Source organism: Rutidosis leptorrhynchoides, chromosome 10 (assembly GCF_046630445.1).
Source record: "Rutidosis leptorrhynchoides isolate AG116_Rl617_1_P2 chromosome 10, CSIRO_AGI_Rlap_v1, whole genome shotgun sequence".
Classification (NCBI taxonomy): Eukaryota; Viridiplantae; Streptophyta; class Magnoliopsida; order Asterales; family Asteraceae; genus Rutidosis; species Rutidosis leptorrhynchoides.
This window is the reverse complement of record NC_092342.1, coordinates 326,552,818-326,562,852: the sequence shown is the minus strand read 5'-3', so window position 1 is coordinate 326,562,852 and position 10,035 is coordinate 326,552,818. Positions and strand designations below refer to the sequence as shown.

The window sequence follows — 10,035 nt, the reverse complement described above, 5'->3', positions numbered from 1 at the left end:
TAACAAGTTTAGGTTCTTGTTCTTGGTTCTTCATCAAACAAAAGATTGAAGAAAGCAAGATTCATGGAGATGCAAAATAGAAAGTTTGATCTTGAATAATAACCAACAAACAACAACAAACAAACATCAAGTAACAAAACAAGTAAATGATGATGATATCTTGTACTAGTATTCGGTTTTTAGAAGAAAAAGAAGGAAGAAATTAAAGCTTGTTTACTTACAAGGTAGAGAGAAAATGAGAGAAAAATGAAAGTGTAAGTAGTGAAGTGTGTGAAATGAAGTGAAACTAGCAAATATGTATCAAAGAAAAATTGAAATGGAGCTCCCCCATGGAGCCTAAAGTGGACGGTTTTTGTGGCTTAAAGGGGGAAGTCAAATTTCAACTTTCTAGCATGGGGAGATGGTGAATGCTTGAAGTGGTATTAAAGCAAAGTGGTATGGGAAAATGGTATAAGCAAGCATGTAACTAGATTCCTCACTAAGCTAATTAATCTAGTTGTATCTTAATGTAATACTTGCATGAAACATGGGCTTACAAGTCTATTAAGAGAGTAGGGTGGGCTTCCAAGTCCATTTCCAATAATAAAAGCCCAAGTCCAAGTAAGTATGCAATTAATCAAATAAAGCCCAAGTAATTAACTAGTAACCTTAGTTAATTAAAATGACTAATAATAATTAATCATGAATGTAAATAATATTTGAAAATATTATTCGTGAAAAGTACGTATGTCACAAAGACAATTCGGGCCATGAAAAGTTAAATACGGTAACAAGTAACACGTATAGGAACACGTTTACTAAAACGCAAGCATTAATAATAAATTATTAATAATTAAACGTTGAAAAATCCAGGGTCGTTACATTACCCACCTGTTAAAGAAAATTTCGTCCCGAAATTTTATGCTGAGATAGATGGAGGAGTCAGGAAAAGGTGAGGATACTTATGCATCATTTGATCCTCTCGTTCCCAAGTAAACTTGGGTCCTTGTTTGGCATTCCATCGTACTCGGATGATCGGAATCTTGTTGTGTTTCAAAGTTTTGATCTCACGGTCCATAATTTCGACAGGCTCTTCCACAAAGTGGAGTTTGTCATCAATTGTCAGTTCCTCCAATGGTATGACATGTTCCGGTTCAGCAAGACACTTCTTCAAATTCGATACATGAAAGGTAGGATGAACTAAGCTCAATTGAGTCAGAAGGTCCAGACGGTAAGCAACGAGTCCAACACGCTCCAAGATTTCAAAAGGACCAATGTATCGCGGGTTTAACTTCCCACGTTTTCCAAAACGGATGACACCTTTCCACAAATTCAACTAGTTTTGCCTTTTCTTTAGGCGATAGATTGGATACTAACCGGTTATATAACTTAAAGTTCCCCTTGGTTCTAGCATCGCGAATCCGTTTAATAAGTTTCTTCATTGAACTATTAATAACGGGGTCGTTTAATTTCCTATCAACAACGGGGTTCTTTGTTATCAGGTCATCATTAGGTGTTACTTCATTTTCCCTACACTTAGGCGTTTTATTATTGTTAAGCACTACCGTTGGAGTTGGTAAAACAACATGGTTCTTACCAATCATTTTTATTGGTTCAACAGTTTTGGTTGGTGGAGATTTAGTCTTTCGAATCACAAAGGTGACCGATTTTTCACCATCATTAAGTGTCATTCTACCATTTCTTACATCAAATAACGCCCTGGTGGATGCTAAGAATGGTCGACCTAAAATTAGAGGAATGTTTGAGTCCTCTTCTATGTCAATGGCAATAAATTCGACTAGAAAGGTTAAATTACCTACTTGAATGGGTAAGTTGTCAGCAATTCTAACTGGGTGCCTAATGGTTTGATCAAAGAGTCGAACACTCTTTTTCGTTGGACTTAACTCACCTACTCCTAATCTCTTATATAATGAAAGAGGCATTACACTTACACTTGCACCTAAATATGCTAGTGCATCATACATGACACAATCACTAAGTAGACAAGGAACAATAAATTCACCCGGATCACCCACCCTGGGTGGAGGTTTTGGTGGAACTGTCTTCACCGGGTTTATCTTTACGGTTTTTGTTTCTTGTACTTTCTTATTCTTCTTCTTCTTTCCAGAGGTATCACAAACTTTATTACCTATTACTTGCTCATACTCAACTCCTTTTCTTGGAAATGGGATGGGTGGTCTGTATGGTGCCACCACTGGCTTTACATACTCGGGTGGTGGTGGTGGCGTAACTTCTTCATTGTTACTCACATCTAAAACCTTCCCATCTTCTGATGCTGGTTTTTCAGAATTCGTTGAAACCATATTAACATTCTCATTCCGAGGATTTACTTCAGTATCACTCGGTAGCTTTCCTTATTCCCTCTCACTCATCATGATAGCAAGAGTACCTACGTGTTTTTCAAGATTTAAAATGGACGCTTGTTGAGTTCTTAATGATTGATCAAACCTCTCATTTGTTTGGGTTTGAGATGTAATAAATTGTGTTTGAGATTCCATTAGCTTTGCCATCATTTCTTCTAGATTTGACTTTTTCTCTTCGGTTTGTTGTGGTGGTTTATACAAACCAGGTCTTTGTTGATTGAAAGTGTTGTTTTGAGTTGGTTGGTTATTCAGACCTTGTTGGTTATACGAGTTATTGTTAGGTCCATTTGGATTGTAAAGAATGTTTTGATTTCGATTGAAGTTTGGCCTTGGTGGTTGATAATTATTTTGATAATTATTTCCCGGCCTTTGGTTCATGTAGGAAACATTCTCACGTTGTTCCATTGTTTGTTCAATGTGACAATCTTTCGTTAAGTGTGGTCCACCGCATTGTTCACAAATGATTCGTATTGCGTGAATATCTTTAGTCATATTTTCCATTCGTCTCTCGAAAGCATCTATTTTTGCGGAAACGGAATCAAAGTCATGGCTAGAATCGGCTCTAGCCGCTTTAGATGAACGAAAAATATCTTTTTCTTGATGCCACTCATGTGAGTGGAATGCTGTGTTATCAATAATTTTGTAAGCTTCAGTTGCGGTTTTCTTCATAATGGAACCACCAGCTGCTATGTCGATGTCTTTTCGTGTAGCAACGTTGCATCCTTGGTAGAATATTTGTACTATTTGATAAGTGTCTAAACCATGCTGAGGACATCCTCTCAATAACTTTCCAAATCTTGTCCACGCCTCATATAATGTTTCATTTGGCTTTTGCGTGAACGTAACAATTTCTCCTTGAAGTCTCACGGCTTTAGATGCCGGAAAGAATCTTTTAAGAAAATTTTCAACTAAGACATCCCATGTATCAATCGCCCCTTCAGGTAACGATTCTAACCAATCTTTGGCTTCTCCATTTAAAGTCCAGGGAAATAACATGAGATAGATCTGTTCATCCTCAACTTCTCTAATTTTGAATAGAGTACAGATCTTATTAAAGGTCCGAAGATGTTCGTTCGGATCTTCTTTTGGTGTACCACTATATTGGCATTGATTAGTTACTATGTGTAGGATTTGTCCTTTGATTTCATAATCTGGCGCATTAATATCTGGTTTAATAATGGCGTGACCTTGGCCCGTGCGTTTAGCTCTCATTCGGTCTTCCATACTTAGAGGTTCAGTTACTTCCATAATTGAATTTGTTAAATACGAATCACTAGAGAATTCTGATTTAACGATTTGTGGTTCAGGAGGAATAATTAGTGGTTCAGGATCTTGGAATTGTCCTTGAATATCCTCCGGGTTCTCGGTAGTGAAGTCGGGTTCAAAAAATGGATTATCGGAAATTTGAATTGGAGTACTTGTTCGACTAGATGATGTTTCTAAAGAAAAATCAACGGCGACAATATTAGCTAGCTGTCTTGATCGAGTTACAGGTGGTGAACGTATGAAAGGTGGTGATCGTTTTGCTCGGTGCATTCACTGAATATCCTATTAGTTATAAAAGATAAAAATTATATAAGCTATCAAATTAATAGACTTTTCTGATTTTGCCCACGTTTCGAATAGCCAATAGATGCAGCAGGTAGCCAGGACCCTTTAAATCGAAAGCCCACAACTCACCACTAACAAATCCAACTATTACTACAAACCAAAAAATTTTAGATGTCTATCAATTTAACCGCTTAAAATAATTTTTCTCGTCGAAGTTTAAAGAAGATAAAGAAAATTCTATGTCCTAAAAACTAGAGCGTCGAGAAAAAAGAAGAAAAAGAGTGCGTCGAAAAATAAGTGTCTAAAAAATAATAATAAGAAAGTAAAGCGTCGAAACTCAAAAGTCTAAAAACTAAATATTAAAAGTTGGGTCTAAAGGAAATAAAACTTAAAGGAATTCTATATCCAAAAGGGCAATAACTTAAAAGGATACTAAAATTTTAACACGGCGTCGCAAAATTTTAAAGCACCTAAATCTTAATCTAAAGAAAAAGTACTTAAGGAATTTTACGGCAAAGCTTAAAAATCTAGAAATAAAATAACTACGGAAAAATACTAAGTTACGAACGATATATATACAATTTTACGAATTAAACGATTAAAATATACAATTTATAAAAAGATATAAAAAGTGATAAAATTACTTATTTTTATAAAAATATTATTTTTATAAAAATATTATTTTTATATTATTATTTTATAAAAGTAATAATTTATAAATTAATAAAACTAATTAAAACTAAAAATACAAAATTAATTAAAACTTAAAACTAAATATTATTTAACTAAACCCTAATTAGGTTTAATAATAATAATAATTAATAATACTCCGTAATTAATGCTGTACGAGGATTGTGGCCTGCCAGCTGACTTCATGCGGTCGCATGAAATTACCTCACTGCAGCCATGTGATCGCATGGCATGCAGATTCAGATTTTATGCAGGCCGAAATATTGCAGGCTCAGATTTCTTTTATTTTTTTTATTTTTTTTTTAAATTATAGAAAATGTAATATAACTTATCTAAAACTAAAAAAAAATTACTTATTAGTTTTTATAACTCTTAAAAAAAATATAAACTTTTTAATTTTAAAAATATAGAGATATATTTTTTTATGTTTTTATATTTTTGTATTTTTAACAAAATATTTTTTACAAAATAAGAAATATTATATTTTTACAAAAATATCTTAAAAACTAATTTTTTTTATAGCGTTTTGCTTCGACCTTCCCCGGCAGCGGTGCCAAAAATACTTGATGTGATGCGAGGTGGGGTACGAAATACTATTATTTTTACTACGAAATACTACGAAATATTACACAAGTTTTAATATTTTTACGGATGGGATATACCTAAACCTTGCTACAACACTTATAGGCAGTGTACCTAATCGTAGAGTAGTGTAGTTTTTAGTAAGTCCGGTTCGTTCCACAGGGAGCTGGCTAAGTTTAACGCTATATATGTTTTAAACTATATTTGTATATAAATATATTTATAAGTTATAAGTAGTATTATTATTATAAAAGGGGGTTTTTACCGTTTAGTGACCGGTTTGTCGATTTTATGTCTTAAGTCACAATTAAAACCTAATGTAAAATATTAAAAATAAATACAACTTAATTTAAAGCGTAAAGTAAATAACGATAATAAAAGTGCGATAAATAAAATGACGATGAGATATAAATTAAAGAAATTATGCAAATTTAAACTTCCGTAATCATGATGTTCGACGTGTTGATTTTAGTTTATTACCATGGGTTAATTGTCCTTTGTCCTGGATTATTCGATATGTCCATCTGGTTTTTGTCCATAACAGTCCATCAGTTATAAATATAAAGTGCGAGTGTCCTCGTCAAATTATCCTTATATCCGAAGTCAAATATTCCAACTAATTGGGGACTTAAACTGTAACAAGGTCTTAATACTTTGTTTAATAATTACACCAGGATATCGACTGCGTGTAACCCAAGGTTTTAATACTTTGTTAACAATTACGCCAAGTGTCCTTGTACATAATTCACCCCTGTTTTAATGAGTCCATTGACTATTAATCCATTCCCGTGTCCAGTTATGAGACGACCCGACCCAATCCATAGGGACGAATACAATAACATATGATAACATTGCGAGGTACTTGACCTCTATATGATACATTTTACAAATGTTGCATTTATTCTTAAAAGGCAAACTATCATTACATCAATATTTGACATTTTCGTCTAACATTTCATAATATCCAAATGACCTAATCTGTCATTTACTTATTTATATTCTCTATTGAACTCCAATGACTCGAATGCAACGTCTTTGTATCATGGCTTAAAAGGTCCCAAGTAGTATCCTTAACATGAGCTAATGCACAGCGGAAGACTTAATTCATACCTGAGAATAACATGCTTTAAAACGTCAACATAAAGTTGGTGAGATATATAGGTTTGATGCTAGCGGCGTTATAACAATGGAACACAAGATTTCATATATAAACATTTTAATAAAAATATTCTAAGTGGTTGAGCACTTGGTAACCATACTTAACATTTAATCACGTCGCATATTCCCTTTATTATGAAATCTTACTACACCGTACCAAGGTGTAGTCACGAAACGAAGTACTGTGCAACCGTTGAATACTGGTCGTCCAGTCCGGTTGGGGTTGTCAGGCCCGATAGATCTATCAACAGGATTCGCGTTTACAATACCGCTGTAAATATTAGTTACCAAGCTACAGGGAAGTATGCCAGTGGTACAACTCAACGTAGAATATATTTTTCAGTTACTTGTGTCCATAGCGTAAAACATAAAATACATGTATTCTCATCCCGAAATATTTAGAGTTTAAAAGTGGGACTATATACTCACTTTTGTCTTGAAGATATGTAATTTCGACTTGGTCTCCGATTGATATCACGAACCTATCCATATATAATATATCAATACCTTTTCTTTTTAAACAATCGTCACATATATATACTTATAATACTTTTAATACTTTTAATAATTCCTTAGTTCGTAGTTAGCAGTCCGATGTTAGTAATTCAATTTTAATGGTTCATATTTAGTTGTTTAATAAACCCCCAATGAAATAAATAAAACCCCCATCGTATATGTATTGGTCGAGATTAATCTTGACCCATGGTACCGGTGTGGTCAAATGACGTGTTGCGTACATAAAGTACCGGTGTTGTCAAATGACGTGTTGCGTACAATCATGGGATCTTATGATTAATCTTCTCGTATTGTTTACGGGTGATCCTGAACCATATAAAATTAAATTATGAGTACATATGTATAAAATATCATGTTACTTTAGGAAGATGTGATTTATTTAATTTTCTCCAATTATTTTCGTGGCTAAACTAGTCTTGGATATCCGATTTTGTTTTGGTCATAATTTCTTCGTTACAACTCCGTTTTCGTTGATTCAACTTTCCACTTCCTTGGATCGAGTCCCTCTTTAAGAATATGAACTGTAAATACCTTAGTTTGTATTCGAAATCATAGGTCATAGGTCAAATTTTGGTAAACTTATGAAGTTAATCATTTTTGCTACAAAAACATCATTTAATGACCATTTTTCTAAAAATACTTATACTATGAATTAAATCATGAAATTTTTATGTGTTAACATATTCATAAGAAATATCATTTTTCCAGAATATAAACCTCCAATTCAAAGTTCAAGATGGTTTTTAATTATCCAACCCAAAACAGCCTCCGGTTGCACTCCGACGTCATAAAAACAGTTTTTTAAGGTATTCTTTGAAAAACCAAGTTATACCTTGTTAAATTAGCATATATTTAAGTTATATTACAGGTCTTGAAGTATTTTAAAAGTTAAGTTAGAAGGATCTATTTAGTTTGCAAACAAGTTTGAAATCATTCAAACTATGTTTTTGTTGTTAAAATTGTATACCATACAATAAGATAGCTATATATATATGAATCGAATAAGGTTATGAACAAAGTTACTACCTCAAGTTACTTGGACAAGATTGCTGTAAAAGAGGAGTAAAAACCTAGAACCAAAAGAGTGATGAAATTGGATGAAAGATTGGAAGCAACTTAAGACATAAACTTGAATTGAAAGTTGTATTTTTGTAGTGTTTTTGTTGATCTTTTTATGGTGGTGTTTAAGGTGATTCTTGAGAGGATTTTTGCTGGAGTTCTTAGAGAGACATGAGGCTAGTAAGTGTGTGTGTTTAGCTAGAGAAATGATGTTCCAAAAATTGAAAATGGATGCATGTATTTATGGTGGTGTAAAAGGTGTATAAATTTGTAATTTTGTGAAAAGATCTTTTAATCATGTGAAATTGTCATACTAAATAACAAAAGTAGTTACCTTATACATAAGGCATGAACAAGGGCTGGTTGGTGGTGATTTGATGTGTATATACCAATAGTAAATACGTATAGAAGCTAGGTATGATACGAGTACATATACTCTAGATATACGTATAGAAATCTTGTGAAAAATGGAATGAGGATTCAAATATAGCTATCTTTTGTGAATATACTTATATTGTTTTATGTATTTAAGTCTTTAAAAGTGATTAAATACATTATATATACGATATATTTATAAACATTATAGGTCGTAAGTATTTATGTCAAATAACATTACGTATAGTTATCGTTTTGAAAGCTTAAGTTAGTAGTTTCAAAATATACTTATAACTTATTGTTATTAATACAAAATGAGATATTTAAACATCCTTAAATCATGTTAAATATGTATATATACATATATATACACAAACGTATAATTAACATATATTGTATAGTTCGTGATATCATCGGTCAAACTAGACGGTTAAACGTTATGTAAAACTCTTTTCAAAATCATAAATCTCAACAATTTAGATTGCTTATCATGTTGGTAAGTTTTAATTTATGTAAATATTAATCTTATAAGTGTAAAACGATCGGAAAAATCCGGGTCGTTACAGTACCCACCCGTTAAAGAAATTTCGTCCCGAAATTTGGTAGAGGTTGTCATAAATAACAATAGGAATGTTTTCATGACGAATATGAGGTATTAATAGAGTTTTATCATTATTGGAAGATATGGATAAAACGATTCGGTCATGTGAAGCGCACGAGTGAAGCTATCACAAAAGAATGAAATGAGTGAATACAGAATTGTTTTAACCGATGTCGAGATTAGGATTGATTTCCAGAATTTAAGGGATTTAAAGAAAATCTTATGTAATAAGATTTGGTTCTTCGATGATTTAGAAAACAGGATCTCCTTTGATTTAATGCGATAATCTGTTTCGATTTCTTTGTCGGATATTTCACTATAAATCCACCTCCTTCCCTTTCTTACTTCCATACCTCACATCTCTTACTCTTCCTCCTCTAATTCATACCTTAAGGTATCCTTTAAAATGCTTCATCCCGTTCTGATTTTTGTTATACTTCTAACTTTCATATCTTTCATTCTTCTCTTTCATCTACCGCTAGAAGAATCTATTCACTTTTATGATTTTCTTGGAATTATAATGTTTCTAATTCTCCCGTGTCTTTACGTCGCCATACGTATTGATACACACGGTTTGTAGTTTCTGGGTGGTTATTGGGTTTGATATCTTTCCTTATATTTCGATGCTCCTGCTTCTGTTTTCCATAATCATTGTCATCCATAGTTAATACTCTCTCCTATTTGCTGTAATCTATACCCCAATTTCTATTTTGGGACTTTGTCCCTTCGTTTCTTCTTCCCGTCCTTGAGTCAAGCGATCAATAGTTCGAAATTCGTAGGTATAAAATTCGGAATGAACATAGCTAATGCTCTAAGAAAGGAATGGTAATGGCACGATTTTGATTTGTCAAATTACCAGAATATCCAGGAAAATAGAACTATCAAGATGATTTGTTCTTAATATGTTTCGGAATTGGATAGAATGTAAAAGTCGTGTAACATGGCACATGATGACGGTACTGTGAATCATCATATTCCATTAGAAACTTAACATGACTTACTGTAATATAATGAAGTTGATCAAGTTTCATTATATTATACTAGTTCATGCATCAGTTCCCAACACTGCTTCAGAACATTCCTATTTTAAACTTGAAGGATTTAGAAACTAACACAGTTTCCTTTATATTGTAACGCAGA

At 32.8% G+C, this 10,035-nt stretch overlaps 1 non-coding gene across 1 annotated transcript; it reads left to right on the top strand.

The window, feature by feature from the left end:
* Positions 1 to 3,120: 3,120 nt before the first annotated feature.
* Positions 3,121 to 3,227, top strand: LOC139873734 (small nucleolar RNA R71). Its single transcript, XR_011767459.1, has one exon. It is a non-coding gene; the product is annotated as a small nucleolar RNA R71 (small nucleolar RNA).
* Positions 3,228 to 10,035: the final 6,808 nt, after the last annotated feature.